Source organism: Ptychodera flava, chromosome 9, assembly GCF_041260155.1.
Source record: "Ptychodera flava strain L36383 chromosome 9, AS_Pfla_20210202, whole genome shotgun sequence".
NCBI lineage: Eukaryota > Metazoa > Hemichordata > Enteropneusta > Ptychoderidae > Ptychodera > Ptychodera flava.
The window spans coordinates 28,723,244-28,744,391 of NC_091936.1; the positions used below are offsets into that span (position 1 = coordinate 28,723,244).

At 38.8% G+C, this 21,148-nt stretch overlaps 1 protein-coding gene across 2 annotated transcripts in view; it reads left to right on the plus strand.

Moving 5' to 3' along the window:
• The window catches only part of LOC139140589 (G-protein coupled receptor 54-like), a 178,703-nt gene that overhangs the window by 72,221 nt on the left and 85,334 nt on the right, over window positions 1-21,148 (plus strand). For both annotated transcript variants that reach the window (XM_070709932.1, XM_070709933.1), the window contains exon 2: window positions 13,340-13,465. The gene's annotated coding sequence lies outside the window, so the exon portion shown is untranslated. The remainder of the gene's footprint in view (window positions 1-13,339; window positions 13,466-21,148) is intronic.

A 21,148-nucleotide genomic window follows, 5' to 3' on the forward strand; every position in this document is an offset into this window, starting at 1 on the left:
CACTACATGGCCAATTGAAGACGAAAGAAGGTGAAATTTGTGCCCAAATTTGTACTGCATTATCTCAAACTTGTTATCAATAGTTCTGCGTTTCAAAAACTTCAACGAAGAAATCACTTAAGAAGAGAGAACTTTGAAATTGCTGAGATTAACTTCACAAAATTGTTGACTATTAGCGACATACCCGGGCTTTGCCACGAACAACTGCTGGGCTTTAGAGACACCGAACTTATAGAGGCTGTATTTTTATTTTTTTTTAGAGAGAGAGGTAAAGTGTCACAGGGTTAGACCAGTATCTCGATATACAAACACGCAGTAACTACGAGACACATCCATCAGCAGGCAAACGGGCCAAAATACGAGGCAGCTTTGGGTTGAGCTATCAACATGCCCAAGTGTAGCGGCACAATAGCAAGAAAGAGAGAAAATACGCAAAATTAAAGGATTTAACAGAAATTCAAAGGGCACGCATGAAGGTGACTACCTTTGTTTGTCGTGCCTTTCACTGCTACTGCATTTGCGATATCTCGCCTATACAAGCTCCATCTCCTTGAAGAAAGACATCGAAAACCCATAAAGTTCGCTACATTTATAATTAAAGACTGATGGAATGAATGAATGATATACAGAGGTAACGAGTCTCCTACAGGACAATGATGATGTACTAAAACGATTTCACTTACCGTTATTTTATAAAATCAGACATAAAATAAAATAAACAGGTCAGCATAGTCGTCGCTGAAATGAACAGTACATTATTCATCAGTGCATTGACCCGGTGAACGAGGCACAGAATCGCCGATGGCGCAATTGATACCCGGATCGTCGAGAAACAATTATTTGAGCATGAAGCACGTCTACCCGTGACACCTTTGGCCGTAAATCGTTTCCGGGACACCTCTCATTCTTTCCCCGGCGTGTAACCCTTGATTTGCTGATTGATGTGTCTCGTAGTTACCGTGTTTGTTTAGCGATACTCTTTCGTCACCGTGAATGATATCGACTGTAAAGTGGAAATTGAGCTAATGTAGATGAGATTTTCCTTCAGATTTAACTTTCAATAGAAACTAAATTTTAGGGGATAAGGATGATTTCGAAATTCTGTCGAATTTGTGGCATAAGGGGACTCCATAGGAAGGGTACATACATTATGTACCGCGATTTTGGCATTCTTTCTCTCCTCATGTAGGTACTTGACCAAGAAAAGTATAATAAAATGCAGATTGTTGGCCCATACTTTTGACTTCACTACACTTTCGCCCGGGTAAGCCCCTTGTGTAGAAAATGTAGAGTTTTAACCTGGGAATTTGGCCAAAACTATTGACTTTTAACCCCTTGCTAGCATTGAATTGTAGAGTTTGTGCATTTCATAGTACTTTGAACCCTCTAGGGTACGCCTGTACTAGATTCAGAATAGGTGTTCTCAGATTTTATACCTCTCTCGCCAGGTTCTTTTCATCAGTGCCAAGTTCCGCACAGTAGCACGTACATATTGTGATATAGTATTACTCGAAGTCTGTTTTCAGCTTTCAATTTTGACTAAATAAGAGTTTTCACCGAATTAGATGTTTTGATTATGTATTGACATTCTTAAGAATTTTCGTAGTTTTTGTGTAGCTACCCGTCTCTTGTTCTTTGAAATTCCCTTGTTTATGCTTTTTAATCGACGTTAATGGCATCTGAATTAAGTGCCACTGAAAAGTGGCTTACGCTAACTGGTTGATCTTTTGAAGGCGAAATAAATAGAGAGGCAAGATAGTTAAACGTGTCGTACTGCTCGCAATATGAAAAAGCACATGATTTACAACGGATTTGTATGTTCCTTAGCACGGCCATCTTATATCTCGAGTACATTTAGAATCTTGTCCATTGGTCTGCTCGTTTAAAATCCCTCAAAATTCTTTGCTGTGATAAGGTCCCATGTGTTCAGTGTAAAATTCGCTAAACAGTTCTCATTTGTTGCCAGACATCATATCCCCCTTGACAGGATTTTCATTTTAACCTAAGGGCCTATAATAGTAGATGCGCCTATGCAGCGCACCATTGATGTTCACATGTGTTAGCTCAGGGTTCCTCGTCATGGATTTGTCTATAATACAATCCCTTCTTGTTGGCCATGTCCCTTTCTCTTTGCATCAGAGTCAATAACTCACAGGTAAAAATCTTGTAATATTGTAGCGGCTGGAAACAATGACAGGCAGTTTTATATGTAGGCCTGCAATTATTGATTGCCTGTAACGTTTTTCGAAAGTCGTAGAGTAATTTTAGACGATATATTTCAGTCAGTATGCACTTAGCTAAGATTCAAACGTTTGTTATCTGTATCCTTGTCATGGCGATTTCTTAATATGAAACTTATAGTTTTCAGCGTTTGGAGATATGCCAGGCAAAAGAAGTTTGGCTGAACTTTTTCTTGGTGTGGGCAGAATAAGTTATTGGATACGTCTCAAGGTCACTATGAAATCACTGACGTTGCCTTTTTAATAAGAATGTCCTCATGAGTAACGTGCCTAACATTTGAGGAAATTACAATACCCTCTTTGCTAAATGACTGTGAGAATACTAGCTACATCATTACTATTCATGGAATAAATAGATTTTAAAAGATTAGTTGAATGCCGGCAGGAAATCATTGTCAAAATGGGAAACAAATTGCCATCACATTTGATGAAATAGTTGCAAAGATTACATTTGGGCTTCCTGCGCTCGAAGGGCAGGCAGAATACTTGTTCATCATTTCATTCTACGAAGGCAATGCAATCTTGGTAAAAGGCAATAGTTTTGCTGATATAGCGCCTCTTTCTTAAGACCGGAGCTTAAAAAAAGATATTCGAACTGCTGGAAATGTTTCACTTGCGTAGATTTTGAGCAATAATGTACATGCTTTGAAAAAAAATGACAAAAAAAGATGAATCCTGAGACCCGATTATGTAGCAATCGGCGAAAATTGAAGATTATAAATTCTCGAGACGGTAATGCAGTATTTGAAGAAGTGATTATTTAATATTCGCAATTAAAGCATATTCCGATAAACCAGATATGTGATTCGTGACTTGGGCTTGCAGATGATAGAAATGTCGGTCAACGTACTTCTTTTTGCTTGGCGTGGTTATGAAATCGCTTCATTTCATTAAGAAAACGACTGCAAAGAAAGCAAGACGTATTCTTTAAGGGAAGTTTTTCAAGTGGAACATAACACAACGCGCAAGCCAGGGTGTCTCTTCAACCGCGACATTTCTTCCATTGAGCTTTTAGCTCGTTTATGAGCTCCGCGAGGGAAAGATCTCATCAAGTGTCATGGATATCGGCTCCACGAGTGTTTCCTCTTGTTATGAGCTACAATTTCACAGGATACCGGCATCGGGGATTAGTCGTGAAACCCTGGGAGATAGAGAGCTTGATTGTTGGGAAGATGAGCGTTCAAAAATGAAACGGTTCTTTTCTGTGTCTGTTTTCCTCTGGCTGCATGAAGATTTACCGGAGTCATCGTTCAATACGTGTGTGATAAAGTTGACTACTTGGGCTCTGTCTGTCTGTCTGTGTGTCCTTCTGTCTGTCTGTCTGAGTCTCTGTGTTTCTGTCCCTGAAATGACAGATATTTGACACAGTCTGTACATAGACATTTAAACCAAATTGAAAACGAAGTGTGGAATTAAACTTATTATTTCATACAACCAGCACATATATAGAGTTTGTGTAAACGGTAACATCAGCGGTAAAGCCTCGAAGACCCTGCTTTTTCAGATCTAGAATATAACAGTGTATACGCCGTCTTCCACGAGTAAAAAGCTTCTTCTTCCTCACTTGCCCAGTTCATTGATTGCGACACGATAATCTTCTTCTAAGAGTATATCTCTTGCCCCGATATGTCACTCTTATTGTTTTTGAGAGTTTCTACTTCTGAATTATTTAAGATCTCTTCTACAACTTATTTCTTTACGTAGCCATTCAGTACCATGGACATCCAGCTATAATCTTCATACGTGTTTGTTTTTCTTGATATTTACAGTTGCATTTTACTTTCTCCAATTATCTCAATTCGTTTGAACTTTGTCAGATGTTGACGACAATTGATGACATACCACGTTGAAGGTATAAAGCCACCTGTAATCTAAATATTCCCATATGGTCAAAGGGGCGTCCCTTGGTATTCGTAATACCTATGTGGGGCGCTGTTTTTAAAAAGAGGCCACCAGCTTAAAATCTGTGATTGGTTAGATTTTCTCTTTCTATGGTAACTGTGGCAAAATTGGAACAGGTGACAGTATACCTTTAACTACATATTTCAGTGACACTCCCCTTGATAATATCACAGAGGGACATAGACAGAGTGGCAACGGGCATTGTTTAAGGCGTGAAGCGGTTACGTAACCCATCCATGTTCGCCTCGCCTCAGGTTGCTCTCGCCTCTCTTTTCCGAAGAGTGCCGACCATGCATCCTTCGGTAATTTTCGGATTTTCGCCAATTGTTAAGCGGAAGTATGTTCGGCAAAGTTTGTGTTGTTGTTGTCGTGTGGTGCTGAGCGGAATTGACGTGCTGGCGAAAACGGGAGTGTTTTGAGCTTCAGGAAAGTGAGTTTTACCGTTTTAAAAATTCCTCTCATATTTTTATGAATATATAATGAGTGTGTTTGAACCAAATTTGAAAGTCTTTTATCGATACTGTCTGGTTTTACTCAATGGTTTACGGTCAGTCATACCGTCTTTCACACGTGCGTCAAGGAAGGACATGTTTATGAAACTGCTGGCGTGTTATGTTTTGATCGACGTGAAGCAGTGTTTCTGGTTTGAGAGCTCACAAAGTAACTATGGTTGCTACGCGACTGGCTGTACGATGCCATCTCGTCGTATTTTTCGCATAATCTCGTGTAATTATCAACCACAAACAAAGCCTCCAAAAAGTTTAACACCTTTGAAGCTCATTTTAACATGAAAAGCCAATAGTCTACCGAGACGACCATGGAACAAAAGGCATACAAGCGTTGCCACTCTGTTTATGTTCCTCTGTGGTAATATCATGGACACCAAGTGACAGTAGGTTAATCTCCCATGATTGCATCTCGTTCCAAATGCGACTATCTTACACAATTATCTATATAAGGGCTTTAAAATGGTATTACTTGCAAAACATACTTGCTAATTTCTTTTATAGTATATTCTATGCAAATGTATATTCTGTCAATGTACAATATGATGCGGTGTTTATACTTGAAATGTTAAATTTTACTATTTATGCCTTAAATGACACTCATCATCAAATGGACAAAAAATTACGTCGCCATTTTCATAATCCCTGACATTACCATACATCCCAGGCTGGTGTTTCTGTCCTCATAAGTCCACCAGGTTGAATGAAAATTCTGTAACATGTGACGATATTCAATGAATACATGTATTGTACTACATGTATATATTGAATTTGCACTTGGGCTAATTGACAAGTAAAACCTTGCATTTCATTTTGATGCATGTTCCATTGGAAAACCCTGCATTTGGAACACTGGCAATTGAGGTACAAGAAAATGCCAGAGTTTAAGGTCATTTTAGGAGTCATGGAAAAGGTCACTTATACAGTGCCCTCTGTTCCTAGTTAAGGGAGCAGCGGACGTAAAAAGTGCCTTGTCCAGGAGCAAAATATCGTACGCATGTCAAGGGCTCGAGCTTTCTGTCAGTGAGGAGAGGTATTCTGCCTACTGCATCGTATCTCAAAGCCTTGTTTCAACTTTAAAAAACTTAAGTATATTTTGTCATATTGAGTTTGCACTCCTTTCTGTTCTATTTCTGAGGATAAGTTTTGTGCATCAGTTTCTCGAAATAAAGGTTAGATATCGACAGTGAAGGGATTCAACAGGTCCAGTAGCACAGAGTGACCTTCTAATAAACAAACAAACAAACAAGATCTTTCTTCAATATCTAGCTTGTAACTATTGCCTGCTGCATCTCAGCCAAAGCCTACCAATTACCGCGTGTTTCCACTCTGCTGCCACAGTTTATAGCAAAACGAGGCTTCATAGTCTGTATAATCTGTCACGGCAATAAGCCAATGAAACATGAAATGCTTGTATATTTGTTGATATGACTTTTGCGAATGAAAACATGCTGCGAATCGCCTAGAGTGTTTTTGTACAGCTTGGACCAGGCTTTACGACTGGGTGAACATTCTTGAAAATCATGTGATTCCCTATACTTAGCGTTGTGTGAAAAAAGAAGGCTCCCTTGGCAGTTTTCAAATATGAGATGACACCTCTTGTTTTGACAGTCCAACTTCGGTCGTAGTAACTGAACCCTCTCTTACGGAATAAACCTCAAACAGGGGCGACCTGAGTAGAAAAGTTTCCAGATTTAAGCAAGCTTGTCAGGAATGGAATTCTGAAACGCTCCCATAGGCTGACTAGTCCTGATATGGCTGTTTACGATTCCTCACATCTCAGCCTAGGTCCCTTGACTATTTACGTCCTCTGCCTTTGGGAAATACGACAATATTAGGAGCTACCGATTTGGCCGTCAATCATCAACACTGAGATGTTTGCATCTGTCGGGGAAAAGACACCTACAACTTTTGAGGTATAATTTATTTTTAATCTGCAGTAAAAATCTAATTGACGAGGAAGTGAAGATAATAGTGTTGATATCGATTACGTCAGCCATACGTCATTGGGTACTTGATTGTATCGCACAGTGTTAAATGCAATAACCATCGACGATTTGGAAAATTTTAAGGTGGGCTTTGCCATTTCCGTGAGCAGGATGTTCTGTTCAAACGCGTCTTGAAAACATTGAGGTCAGATACATGACCAGAGCTGGGGGAGGGGTATGGGACATAGGTAAGAAAATAAGGAACCGAAGAATAGCCTTCAACAAACAGGGAGAAGTGGTCATACTTATGGACGACATTAATAGTTCAACGAGGAAATAAAGACTACATGAATGTACTCTAAGACTTGCTAATAGCCCGCCAACTTCATATTAATCTTAATCCGTAAGAGTTGATCACGGTTTTATATGTACACAGCCTGAAGACCGAACATAATATATTAGTATTGAACAGAATGTTTTATTCTGGTAAACCTCTAATCCGAAACGAAATATGTTCAGTTCTTGTTCCAAAAGTGATCTACCATTGCGTCACGTAGCACCACGGAGCGCATCGGCCGCTTGTCATCCGATGAAAATCACGATCAAAACATTACGAGTCAATCAGTATTAGACAGTGGTGCCGAGATTCTTATATTCCTCGTAATATTTGTCGCCTTGCTCGCCAACGAGCAACAAGATTTCACATCGGTGATATACGAGATAGCATCTACATTGTTTGTAATTATGTGCTTCTAGTCCTTCATCGTCCCCGAGGAGTACACTTAGTGACGAAGTCATATGAGATCAGCATTAGATGAGTTTTTAGTCAATCTCAAGAGGCGTTTGTCATCCTTGAGTTCTGGTTCATTTTACACGAAGGGCATTATTATGATAAAAGGAAGAATAGAATATGGTGACGACAATATTCTCAAAAATATACTGTCGGTCGTATGCCTTGGGCAGGGTGGAATCCTCTTGACAGTAGGTTTAAATCAGAGGAGATTGAGTCATTGTCAAGTCTAACCTTGGTTCTTGAATCACCATCTTTTGTCACAGGAAACTGTTGATCATTCTAGCATGATTTACCGGCAATCGCTTGAACGTTGTATACAGGCTATTAACTCACTAGCCGGTGCGTGTTTTGTGTTGTTCATGGGATGTGATTTGAGCGCCAACTGAAAGTCACCTGACAGGCCAAGCTTCGGGAATATCAGCGCACATCGCATTTAGATTAAGGGTTTTAAGGTTTACAAACTTGCGCTGTGTACCTGCTGTACGGTGTCAGAAACTACTCGACGATAAAAAATTTCAGACAATATTACCGTAAAGTTTGCTTCGTGGAAATTCAGCGGATGGTTAAATAACTAATTATCAGCGCACTAATACGATCGTACGATGGTCGGATAATATCGCTCGTATTAGCATTATGGGGAACAATCGTTCACTTTACATCGACCGCAGGTATAATTAGCAAGTGTCGGAAGTTACATAAAGTCCTGCATTCTCGTTACTTTCGAAATGTACTTATATAAAAATTCATATTGAATTCAAGATTGAAATATGTATGGCTTGTAGAGTTGAATGAAAATATCCCGCAATGATGCTTTCTCCTGGTTGTCAACGGGAAAGGGCACGGATGATCACCCAAGTGCGAAATGACATCGTGATACCCCGGGAATATATTGTGGTAAAAGGGCGCAAATATTTACGAATTTGCGGAGAGCAAATGTCCACAGTTGTACCTAAGTGGTCACATATGTACCTGGGGTATAGGTGAGACCTCAGTGATTGACTTTTTGAGGAGAGAAAGCAAACCTCACCTTTTTGCAGTTTTAGAATGATTGCAAATAAACAAACATAGAGAATCCATACCATGGATCTGAATCACCAGATACATATATTTAAACTAGAATAGCCCGATGAACCAGTTGCCGCAAGTCAAAAGGTCTAATGTATAAATTAGGGACACACGATCATTAATCATTGTCACATTGAATATGCATAGAACAATCCCAAATGCGTCACAAAGTTTAAAACCAAAACAGAAAAAAAACAAAACTGAAAACATCCACTAGTTCCGGCTAGCTAAGATTTGTTTCTTCTGTAGTACGTGTCATGACGTCATAGTACAACAGTTAGACTGAAAACCCTCGCATGGAAGGGCCGTAGAATCTTGGCATTGGGTTATGTCACAATGCAAAAAGAACAAACAAACAAATCATAAATAAATAAATGAATGAATGAATAAATAAATAAATATAAAATCTGTAGAGCGAAAATTGTTAAAAAGTTGTTAATCTTGATACTGTTGAAAATGACATTTTTGATTATGGACAGTAAAAAAGTATAGAGAATTCCTTAAAGTGCATGCATGCTCTACGATTGCGAAATACGACAAAGCTTCGAATGTAAACGTATGCATCAATACTATTACCATTTGTCCAGGGATCCAGTATTCCCTCCGAGACAACAGAAAGTCAACCCTAGAGTGTAGTTTCCAATTCATAATAACGCTGTTCGATTCGATTAAGGTAGAATGCGCCTTGGGGACAGATATTTGGACTCTCAAACTTTTACAATTCTTTTCTGATATGCCTCTTGTGGGTGTTCATTTTAAAGTTCCTGGTGTAAAAAAAACTTTTCACCAGCTTAGTTTTTCGAAATTCGAAAAGTTTATTTTTCTTCATGGAGTTCACACAGGGATTGCGGCCATTTTGCATTTTTAATATCGGTAAATCTTTGATTATTTGTTTCTCTACTACCAAAATTTGCACGATGACCCCCGATTTTTATTATTGATTTTGAAAGAGAATGGTTGGCAGATTCCTTGAGGAAAGTTTGAGCTTAAGTTTAAGTCTTTCACTTTCGAGGCACATACTACCTTAAGGGTTTAAGACAAACGAAGAGTGTAAAGTTGTACATGCATGCATTAGAATGACAAAATTTGTTGGACTAGAAACAACAATTGCTTTACAAACGTCTACCTTCGCTGAATCAACAATTTGGATAGACAGTTTTTTAAGTGTCAAGACGCCTCTTGTAGCCATATCAAATGATGCGTCAATAGAAGCTACGTGTCATTCTCCTTGCACTGATGCCTTCACACAAGGAGTGCTTGGTGTGGCAAATCAAATTTTTGTGTTACCGTAAATGCGATCATCACCAGATATTGAGATAAGAGACTCGCATAAACCCTTTCGAAATAATTTGCAAGCTCAAAGATAAACTGCTTCAAGTCAGAAAAGCACAGCGTCTGTTGATCGTAGAGTTTAGTGTTTGACCGGCTTAGAACCGTAGCTAGGGAACCTTCAGTTATTACAGGGGGTTGGCCGGGGGAATTTCGTGCGCACCTTTACTGTAAAATGTGACCCTCCCCCTATTCATGTGTCTAAAATGTGACCACCCCTTGTCCGACATTCTAAAACTTGACCGTCTCCTTAATCACTGTATTTTTCTGGCCAGGAATACCTGAAACAACATCAACTAGTTTATATATTAACAATTTGTTGTTATGTAAGTTAAAGACAGAAATTACAGGGGGGGGGCTGGCGTTTTGGGAGGAAGAGTCGCAATTTATCCGCAAACATTTTGAAGGGTCATGCATTTACGGGAGGGTCACCATATTTTGCGCAACTATAAGGCAGCAAAATGTGGCTGATATAGTGCTTCACCCTAAAATATCAAATCATAATACATGAGAGTCTATCTAGCAAATTATTGACAATTTTCCCCCAAAGCAAGCTATATCTGTATATTTATATATATTTGATAATATATGTAAATGTACTTTGCCTGAAGCGGGAAGTAAAACACGCATGTGTTTACAAGAGATTGGATTTTTGGATTTCATTGAAAATGTTGATTCACTATACAAGGTAGTCTTGTGAGGAAACTATGAATATTTTTTCCAATACAAAACTAGGTAAATTTGTGTATGTGTGTATGCTTGATTATTGATATTAATGTATTTGATTGGACTAAGGTGGTTGCAAGTGGATATGTGTGCAAGAAATCGGATTTTGGAATTTCACCGAAATGTTGATATACTATCCATGGTAGTCTATGAGGAAACTATAAATTTCTTTTCAAGTTCCAATACAAAACTAGCTTAGGTAAATTTGTGTATTCATGTACTCTTGTACTTGATTAATGTACATGCTTAGACTAGGGTGGTTACAAGTGGATGAGTGTGTAGGAAATTGGATTTTGGAATTTCACCGAAATATTGATTCACTATACATGGTAGTGTATGAGAGAACTATGAACAATTTTTTCCAATACAAAAATAAAACTAACAATATCTACCATAGACATTTTATAATTGACATATTATAATTGATATACACTTTATCAACTGTCCCATATGTTTTTTCTCTTGTCTTTCCTCAGTTTTGTTTAATGTAGGATACCACTGCATCTTCTTTGCTTGTGAAGCTTGTCAATAATGTATATGTAATTAAAAGAATCAGTGTATTTCGTCGGTGATTTCCTATTCAGGATATATCACTTGGGCAATCAAAGGTTTGATCGTAAAATCAGCTTCTGTTAAAGTGACACCCCCCCCCCCCAGGATAGATTTTTAAAAAGTGACCGTCCCCTTGGACAGCTTTCTAAAAGGTGACCCTCACCCCAATACCCCGGCCCACCCCCCTGTAATTACTGAAGGCTCCCTAGACTGGTCATATTTTCCCTTGTCATGGGAAACGTGCTAGTTAGAACAAATCAAATAACAGCTATTTTAGTTTTGCTCACAGAGCAAACTTACTAGGTGAGTTCGAACAATCGCCCGAAAACAACATGGAAAACCTGCCCACCGCCCAGCCCCCCCCCCTTTTGTATGCTGTAAACCCACGGAACTGCACAGAACGCGTGCAACATAGCTGTGCCGTACAGCAGCGTCAGGAGCATAGCGTGGCCACATATACTTGACGACTGCGTACCATGAGTGTGCAAGCCATCAAAAGTCAATTACTGCAGTGAATACGTTCGTAACAAATTTACTGAAAATTTACTCTATTTAGTCGTTTTAGAGCGAGTATTGCCTCGTTTTGTAGCCTTTAAAAAGTCGACTTTAGATCAGCGCCAAGCGTAGTTTAATTGCAGTTAGTCACGGTGAGCGAGTGAGGCTTTGTGCCTAATCACAATACAAATGCCATGGATTTACGATGCGTGGTGATGAAAGACGACCAAATGAGCTTTTTGTAGGGACAGCATTTATCTTGCCTGTCTCATCCCTGCGATGTACTACTTACGCGAATGTATCTTCTCAGAAATCTATTTGACTCATCAGATAGTCACATGGGTCATAATCACAACCCCTATACTCAAATCATTCATATGTTGTAATAATATCTTATCATTTGCCAAGGAAACAGCAATAATGGCTGTATTCAGATTCTCTATTTATCATGCCAGTCTATATATAAGATTCCTCTGTGTGATTCGCAAAAAGTGAGGATTTATGACCATATCCTGCCTGTCACATATGAGAAACTGGCTGTTTGCTTTCAACGTTTAAGCACTGCGACGCCGTGGCAATTTAGAAATGTCTTTCGTATTCAGCTACACACGTGCGCTCGCTGACAGTGTGAGAGTACAACGTCGTGGGTGGAATAATATCTATAGAGGTACTTTCCGGAGTTGTCAAGACATCAATATATCATATAAGGTACTTTCATGTGAGGGTCATTCCATGACTAACATGCTGTTCTCTTGATGAAGGCAGGAATGAAAGTGTTTTTTCCAGCAAAAAGGGGTTATTTTTTCACACTTGCTGCCCTACGTATGAAAGCCCATAAGAGACATTTTTTGTGAGAAAAAAATTATCTCGTGCGCACAGATACTATCTTGTGCGCACGTGAAAGCATCTGATAGTATCTGGTGCGCATCAGATACTTTCCCGTGCGCACAAGATAAGTATCTCGTGCGCACGAGATAATAATTATTTTTTCTCACAAAAGATGTCCCTTGTTGGCCTTCATACCTACGCACGTGCCATAGAGTTCTGTTGACATTTGTGGCGATAGCTAATCTGCGGCACAGGCCTGGGCTGGCGTGTTCTCACCCAGCGCAAATCAAAATACACCAAGATACAAACACGTTTACCGTATAAGTGTGGGTTCGGTTACAGATTTCATTCGAATATAATAATTACAACCCGCTTCGGATGTAAAGACTGATTATGTTTTCATTTCATTCCCACGTTAGGTTTACATTACATTTCGTTGCCTTGACATTTTGTGATCATTCTCTGCGAAACATGGAAAGCAGTCGATTACTCAACCTGCAGTTTGAATTATTTGTGTTCTTAAATACAAATTAATGCTAATATTTCCAAGTGAGTGAACACGCACCTTTTTAAAAAATCGTGAATATGAAGATGAGGTGATTTGGGTCAGCAATAAAAGAAATGACTGCTTGTTAACCCAGCTGTGCGATTGGATACTGATTTCAAAGTGCTGTCTCGGCTATTCCTGAGAAAAGAGCCAGAAGTATAATGAAATGTCTTTTGAAGTATCTCGCCTCAATACAAGTCGCCACCCACCTTCAATTACCGTCTTTTCTTCTCGGGCGTCGAGTGCTGACGGAACTCCCACAATACAGTGACAATTATCATTCCTTGGCTTCGACGCGTACGGTTTTTGATATGAGGTGCTTGTGGCACACGATCACGAAACTGCCAAAGCGCTGCTGGCAAGCGTCTGCCACTATTAAGGCATCATATCCCGCCAACCTGACTAATTTTTCTTTCTTGTTACCAAAGCTGAACGAGCTCAAGCTTCTGTTGAAGTCAAAAGAAGAAGCTGCTGTCAGATTGCGGTAACGACCAGCAAGAAAACAGCCACCACAACTAAGCTTACAGCAACAGCACATTACCAACTCATTAAGGGTAAGTCATAATTAGATCAAATTATACGCCCTTTGTGGTGGATTCTGAGGGTCATCCTGAATTCCGTTAGACATAATCCAAAGTCTTCATGAACGCACGATCATTATTGAAAAATACCCCGCCAATACATTAAAGTCGTAACGTGTGTCTAAAGACACGCAGCATCGATATATTTTGCTTTCTCGATTCTGCATCATGGCTTACATCCCAGCATCATGATGTCAGATTTGCACTGAGTAATTTGAATATAGCTTATACGTGTTCTGACTTGAAATCTTAAAATGAGATCTTATCTTCCCCATCAAAAATCGGTGTAGATGTTCGCTTTTTCCACTTTTCATTGATGAATTTGACCTGATATTGCGACTTTGGAACACCTGGGTGTTACTATATCGCAGTTTTATTCTCCAAATTGCTTGCGAGTTAATATTTCGAAATAATTAATTTAAACGTTTACAGGTATGTCCCTATAAGAGTTTAATGATATGGAAAGACCTCTGAAACAGTTTCACGATGTGTAAATTTGCGCATCAATCTTTGGTTATGAAAGGTATACAACCACCTGTAATCTAAATATGCCCATATATAGTCAAAGGGGCGTTCCTTGATATCAAAATGCCCATGCGAGGGCGTGCACTGTTTTTAAAAAGCGGCCACTGGCTTAAAATCTGTGATTGGTTAGTTTTTCTCTTTCCATGGTAACTGTTGCAAAATTGGAACAGGTGACAGTATACCTTTAAAAGAGGGCAATGAGCGTAACATTTTGCAGCGAATTATCGCATATGTGAGGCAAAAAGAATGCTTATTCATTTTTGAAACAAAATGTCACAATAAGGGCTTGCATATTTTACAGATTTTAATTCTCGCGTCAGATGTTGTTTGCATGCATGCATTGCGCCTGCAGGCATTACAGTACAAATTAAAGTGGGACTCAGCCGTCTTGAGTTCTGAGTCGGCGATGAGTGATGAGCGATTACCGTCAGGCCGGCCGTGTAAGTCTCTCGGGGAATACAGCCCACCTAATCCGGAAACGATAATCCGCAAAGTGCACTCACAGCGTTGATCAGGTTGTACACTGCTAATGTTGACAGATTTGGACCCTTTGCCCTTGGGACTTGACAAAAACACGAAAGTGGTCAATACGGAGAAAATTACGGGGGAAAACAAACATTTGTTTGACCAAACAGCATGATTTCATGCGGGGTAGGTCCATTTGATCGGGATATTAATTGATTTCAATGTATCGCTCACTTTTGCTATCGCAGAACCACTTAACCGCTGCCTGTGAAGATTTTCGCCTTAATTTTCATTAATGGGAAATGCGCGTTTACACAGTTTATCATGAGTTCCCAATTGAATATTGCTCTGAAATTTAGACATCTTACAACGGTTATCGGAGGTCAGGACGCCTGGTACACAACAGTGTTGACGCAGCACATTAAGCCAATGCGCCTGCCGAGAAATCGATGAGTTATTTTGTAAAAACATCAGTTGCATCTCGTATCAATTTTTTTTTACAGTTTGTGGCTTCATGTTATCGTCAAAGACTGATAACTCTTCACGGACCTCTTTCAAACATCAGAACATTGTGTACCACGATGAGTGTGCTATTTATCACAGGAATATAGATTTGTATCATATATACAATTAAACCGCCTTTCGCGCACTATTTATACACTTAAATAGAAATCCCGCAAAACGTGACTGAAACCAGATACAGGTAGACGGCCATATAGATCTGCCTCTAGGCTTCCAAATTGACTTAGGTTGAAAAAAAATCCAATCGAGATAAATGTGTGTGTGTTTCAGTTTTGTCGAATCTAATATTTGAATTGTAAAAAAGGATACTTTAAGTAATGATCCTTGCCACCTGACTATGTCGATGCATACACATATGTGGAGAGTTTTGATTTTCTGTTTGTTTGTTTTTTATAATGAGTTAGTTATTTAGTTTGTATGTTTGTTTTTGTGTGTTACGGAGGTAAAATCTCAGTCCTCCAGGATTTAATATCTTACGTACACCAAGCTTTCACTGACATATAGTATATTGAAAATGAAAAACACCACATAGGTAAATGATACGTTATTTCTGACAGAACGGAGTGAGGGGCAACATGTGTTTATATCAATTGAGAGTGTTTACGAAAACAGCTCATGTCTGAACTATATCAAGAATATGGAAAAACGAGTTGCATTACACAAGACAGATTGACGCGGCCGTCGAACAGATAGTAACTGTGTATTAGCTGCCTCCGTAGCAGTTGTCAGGGCGATTACAAGAGTTCAATTTTAAATTAAACCCTGAAATCATCTACCAGAGATGAGGTCTTCATCATGTTGCACGAATGTTAAATCGAGTAGGGAATAGCTTTTGAGCTGCTGCTTTAAAGACACTTAGAATACTAAACTGCCACGATTCCTTAGCGAAGCTCATATTTAGTGCTGGCTATTTCCAAATAATCAAAAAGGTCTGCCTGACAACTTTGTTTTACGTTGCACACCTATGAACCAATCGACAAACAAAACAAACGCTAAGGGAGCTCCTTGATTAGATGGAGCTCGACGTAATATCCAATGAGTGTTGTTAATAACTTCTGAAGTACAGTGAAAAACAGAATCTTAGTAGTGCAAGGGGTTTCAACAGCTGAACACCACCTAGGCATTTTTTCATTGGATATTTCGATCAAGGATGTGACGCATAGATGACACAAATTAAAATGTGTTTCTACATATTTCATAACACTTCGTCGACGTCGTCTCAGTAGATAAAAAAAACATACCCGTGCTTTTTACATTTTGAAACAGTTTTTAAACTCGTAATAGGTTTGTTTTGCTCACCAAGAAATGTTATAGCTGAAGAGACTGTTGTCAAATCCATCTATCACATGATGAGTAGGGAGTTCGGTTCCGATAGAAATATGACAGAATTATAAGGAATTTCAGCCATTAATACATTTGTTCCGCAATGTTAATATGTAATTGTCAAGTAACGAAGCACGCTCATATGGAAAGCACGTCATCGTATAATGGAAATCATATATATCATCGCTTGTAACGTCTTTTCCAGTTACAATGCGTGTATTTGTGTCGAGGGCAAGTTAGTAAAGACGAGACGCCGCTTGCCGTATGATTGATGCTGAGTGGACATTTTTTATTGAGAGGGTAGCAAGGTGACAATGCAAAGCAGTACTATAGAGATGTTAATTACAAATATTAATTCCGATGCTTACTGTTGTTACTTTCTGTTGACTTTCAACAATACTTAAAAGCTTGTATTCGCGGTGAAGGACGACGTTCCATACAGAATTTACAGAACACAGTTCACGAAACGCCAAAGATATTCGTACGTTTAAGCTTCGCACACTCTCTGCAGCAATAACAAACAAATTGCTTTAATGTTCAGATTACGCCATATTGAACTGCTTGAGCGTACTTTCTTAATAGAGGGTGTGTGATAGTGTGATGGGCATTATTTCCACTGAGACGGCAATAAAGAGCAATTCAGAGTTTATTGGCAACTTACAGTTTCATCCCCTTTGAGATGAGACAGGTATGAAGGTTTCTGAATCTGAAAGAAAACACATTTACCAATCCGCAATGCATTTGTTTTCAATGCAATGGACAATAAGCTTCATTTGAAGATCCCATTCACATCTCTTTCGGGGCATTTGCAAATTCACTTCGAATCTGCAAAAAACTCGTTAACAGCTGCGAGTACACAGCATTTTGACCATTTTCGTGAGAGCCAACAGCGAAAACAAAATAAAGTTCGAAAACCTCATTAACAGTAGCTCGCGCTAGAGATCATTCTGCCCAGGTAAGTGCCTTGCACCATCTGATGCCTGCTCAACCCATAAGGCTATATTACACCTTCGGTGTTTTTTGCAGAGTCAACATTGCCACGTCTCGATTACCTGCCGCAGGCATGTTTCCTTGTATTTGGTATCGATTGTGAAAAATATGAAGTTCTAAGAGTATAGCTGTAGCGGTATAACGGGAGAATTACGGTCAGCATTTAGTACTTGTCAAAACTGCAGGCTTTATTGAACAAGCAAAGCAGTTTGGTCCCGATACTTACCAATTACTGATTCATGTAGACACAGAACCATGTATGTAACATCTGTGAATATGGCAAGGCGTGACCTCTGCTAAAATCACATAACGAATATTTCAGTTTAGGTCCAGAAAGCAATATTTTCTCAAACTAGTGTCATTCATGTTTCTTAAAGTTGTATCCCCCTCTCGACGAAGAGACCATTTTACACCAGTCTAAAACCTAGATCTTCTAACTATCATCGACTATCAATTAATAGTATGAGTTCATTGTCAAGCATTGTATCTTTAAGAAACCAATGTCATTCTCGAGATTTATGATTGATATACATTATGTTTACGCAATCAACATTCTCCTGCACCTTTAAAGGGATACAGTCGTCGGAACTGCCCTCAAAGGTCGTATGGAACCCATACGACCGATGTAAGACACTGTATCCAAGGTACGATGGTGATTTATGAAAGTTAAAACATGTCTGTCATAATCTACATTGTATAATTTAAATATTGCAGGTATGATGACAAAGAGCATCTAGATATCGTACATTAAATACATTGTTTATGAAGAAGAAACTCGCACAGGCGCAGTTCCGACGACTGTTTCCCTTTAAAGTCATTGTAAAACGTTGTTTTTTTTGGAATGGTAAAGGCCTTGTACATGATTTATTTATTTTTCGAGTATCATTTAGTATAGCGATCTCTAGAGCCCGATACCCATTTGCAGTTACCTGCGATGTTCATGGACGATTTCATTAGAGTGTTGAAAACAACAATCCACTTCGATATTTGAATTGAAAACATGCAATATCTGATGCCAAGGGACACGTCTTTTCATGTTAATTTAGCTGTGATCAGATCGGTAAGTCAATATCAAGATTCCCGGAATGTGCTGTGATTTCCTAGTAGACCTTCCATACAAGCCACATCAATCATTCGTTACTATGAACAGTCGTATGGCAAATTGAAGAGAGAGAGAGAGAGAGAGAGAGAGAGAGAGAGAGAGAGAGAGAGAGAGAGAGAGAGAGAGAGAGAGAGAGAGAGAGAGAGAGAGAGAGAGGGAGAGAGGGAGGGAGGGGGGGAGGGAGGGAGGGAGGGAGGGAGGAAGGGGAGGAGAGAAAACAGTCATATGGACAGATTAAGACAGGGACGAGGACAGAGAGAGATGCAGAACAGACAGAAAGAGGCAGAGAGGCAGAGAGCATCAGGGACAGAGGATTAGTGTTAATTACACGCAAATAGTAAAGTAAGAACTATCTTTGGCTATCCTTTTCATGCATCTTCTCGAAGGTTTAATTGTGTGTTTTCTTGGCTTATCTCCAACCAAAAATGAATTGTTTGATATAAAATCACATTGTTAATAAATGTAAACATTTTTAATTGCTAAATCAGTACATTTTATAACTTGCCTATAACATGAAAAATCTTAAATATTTTTTATTCAAATGAAGCCGATATTTTCATCTCACTGTGCCCGATAATGATCTAAATACAGAGTGACGTAAACGCAAGAGAAGTCATTTAAAGGTAGCAGCCCGAGGAAAACTTCGCTGGACTGAACCATGTCAGAAGCTAGTTGTCTTGGTGTACACTGATGAGATCAAATTGTAGTCTGTACCGGTCCCCGACAACGAAATCGATTGACCTCACAATACAAATACTTAAATGAAGCTAGGGTGCCATCATTCATTTGTATACCTTGATGTTTCTAGAATCAGTAAATATTTCTGAGGTCGATGCAACTTTCGAAACATTGATTGAATTCAAGTAGCAAATGGTCATATAATAGTACAGTAAATTAACTGTGCTTGGTATAGCAACAATTGGCGCTTTAGTGACGCATAAAAGTAGGATCGCCTGTTATTTTAATTTTTTGTGAACCCTATAATGTCAGCGTAAATATAAGAAAGGTCAATTAATCTGTTAGGTATACCGTACAGGTTCAGTAGCAATGTATAAAAAAGTGATAAGAAATATGTAAAAGGAGTATTAATCGAAAGAGTAGGAAGACATCGGCTCGTAAGGTAAGCCACTTCTTTACCAAGTATTCAACAAAACGTTGATTTAATTTAAACTGTACATAATTTTCACGTCACTCGAACTTTCAAAAACCAGAAAGGGTTTAGACGTAGTAGAAACAATATGAATATCAAATGGAAACTCTTTAAGTTGTTCTTAATAAATTCTATGTTAATTAGACTCTAATGAAGTAGGTTCAGCAAGCTGTGGTCGTATTTTTTTATTATATTGAGTCCCCTGTTTTTCAGACTTTCCCTCAGTAAAAATCAAATTAGGTGTGTGACTCTATTGCACCGCGACTAATTTGATAATGTAGGAATAAACACACAAGATTTGTAACGAACCGACCAACATTTAAGAGGATTACATGGCATCCTTCGTCGATATTAACTTTTGGAAGCGATGCACACTGAGTAATGTACACTAATAAGCTGCAGAAATGTATCTTTCAATGTTATCCTAAATAGATACAAGCCGAGGTCATATTCTTTTCACGTTCCCTTTCTTTCGACAGTTGTTCATTCCCCCTAAAGCTCCATTAAACGTAGACAAGGACTTAATTAAGGGCGGGAATTTAGCCAAGCGGTTTTGACTGTGATGTCTCCGCTAGTGACTGGGTGCCGTATGTTGAGAGTTCGATTCCCATCGAGAATTTACTGAATTTTGTGTGGCCACAAGACACATTAATGAGGGTTTATAATCAAAATAACACAGGGCTGCCAACAAGTTATAGGCAAGGAAGACCCACCGAAGGTGCAGCTGCAAGAAATTTTGGATAACGCATGACAAACGGATATTATAGTACAGGCCCAAGGAAAAAGGCAAAGTGTAAATTTTGTACTGAAGGCGGTATCCAAAAAATTGTTTGTCTGTGTGCAAAAAATATCAAAAAACTAACACCTGCGTTATAAGACATTTGGCCGAGATTCGGTAGTTTTTAAATTTATATAAATATAACAAGAATTATGTAAAGTGAGTTAGTGGTTCGTTTTTGTAATAATTAGTTTAAAGTTCAATTTGAAGTTCAATATTTTCAAATAGTTAATTTCTATTGTGTACTGCAACAAACTGATGATTACTTGGTAAAACATTTTATTTCATTGGAAATATTACGCATGAACTCCATGCCAGTAGATATAAATTGGTACATGTTATAGATTTTATTGTTGATGTCGACTCTATTTTACTGGTTGCGAAGTCAAAAACCAAATGACATTTTCCAAGTATATATTCAGTAAGTACTTTGCAAACAGTGTAAGCTAACAGGTTACAAAAAAGCCCGAGGTCTTTCAGAGTTGGTAAAGGTCGTTACATGAATAAAGGTTATATCCTTTACACGTTTTCTTTCTTGACCTATTTCTAATCCCCTGAAACATCTAGGAGATGTCAACAAGGACTAATTTTGTGCTGCTAAGAGACGAGCTAATATTGAGGATAGAAAATCTAATTGAAGATTTAATAGCCTTCCATAAAGTTCACAACAAAGCAAACCTGTCGAATGTACGGCCGCAAGTTTTTTAATGTGCTACAAAGCGTTTTATAGAGCTTGTGCATGAGGACTTCACAGTAATAATGGGTAGCATAAATATATGTACGTCACACGGAGTTATTTCT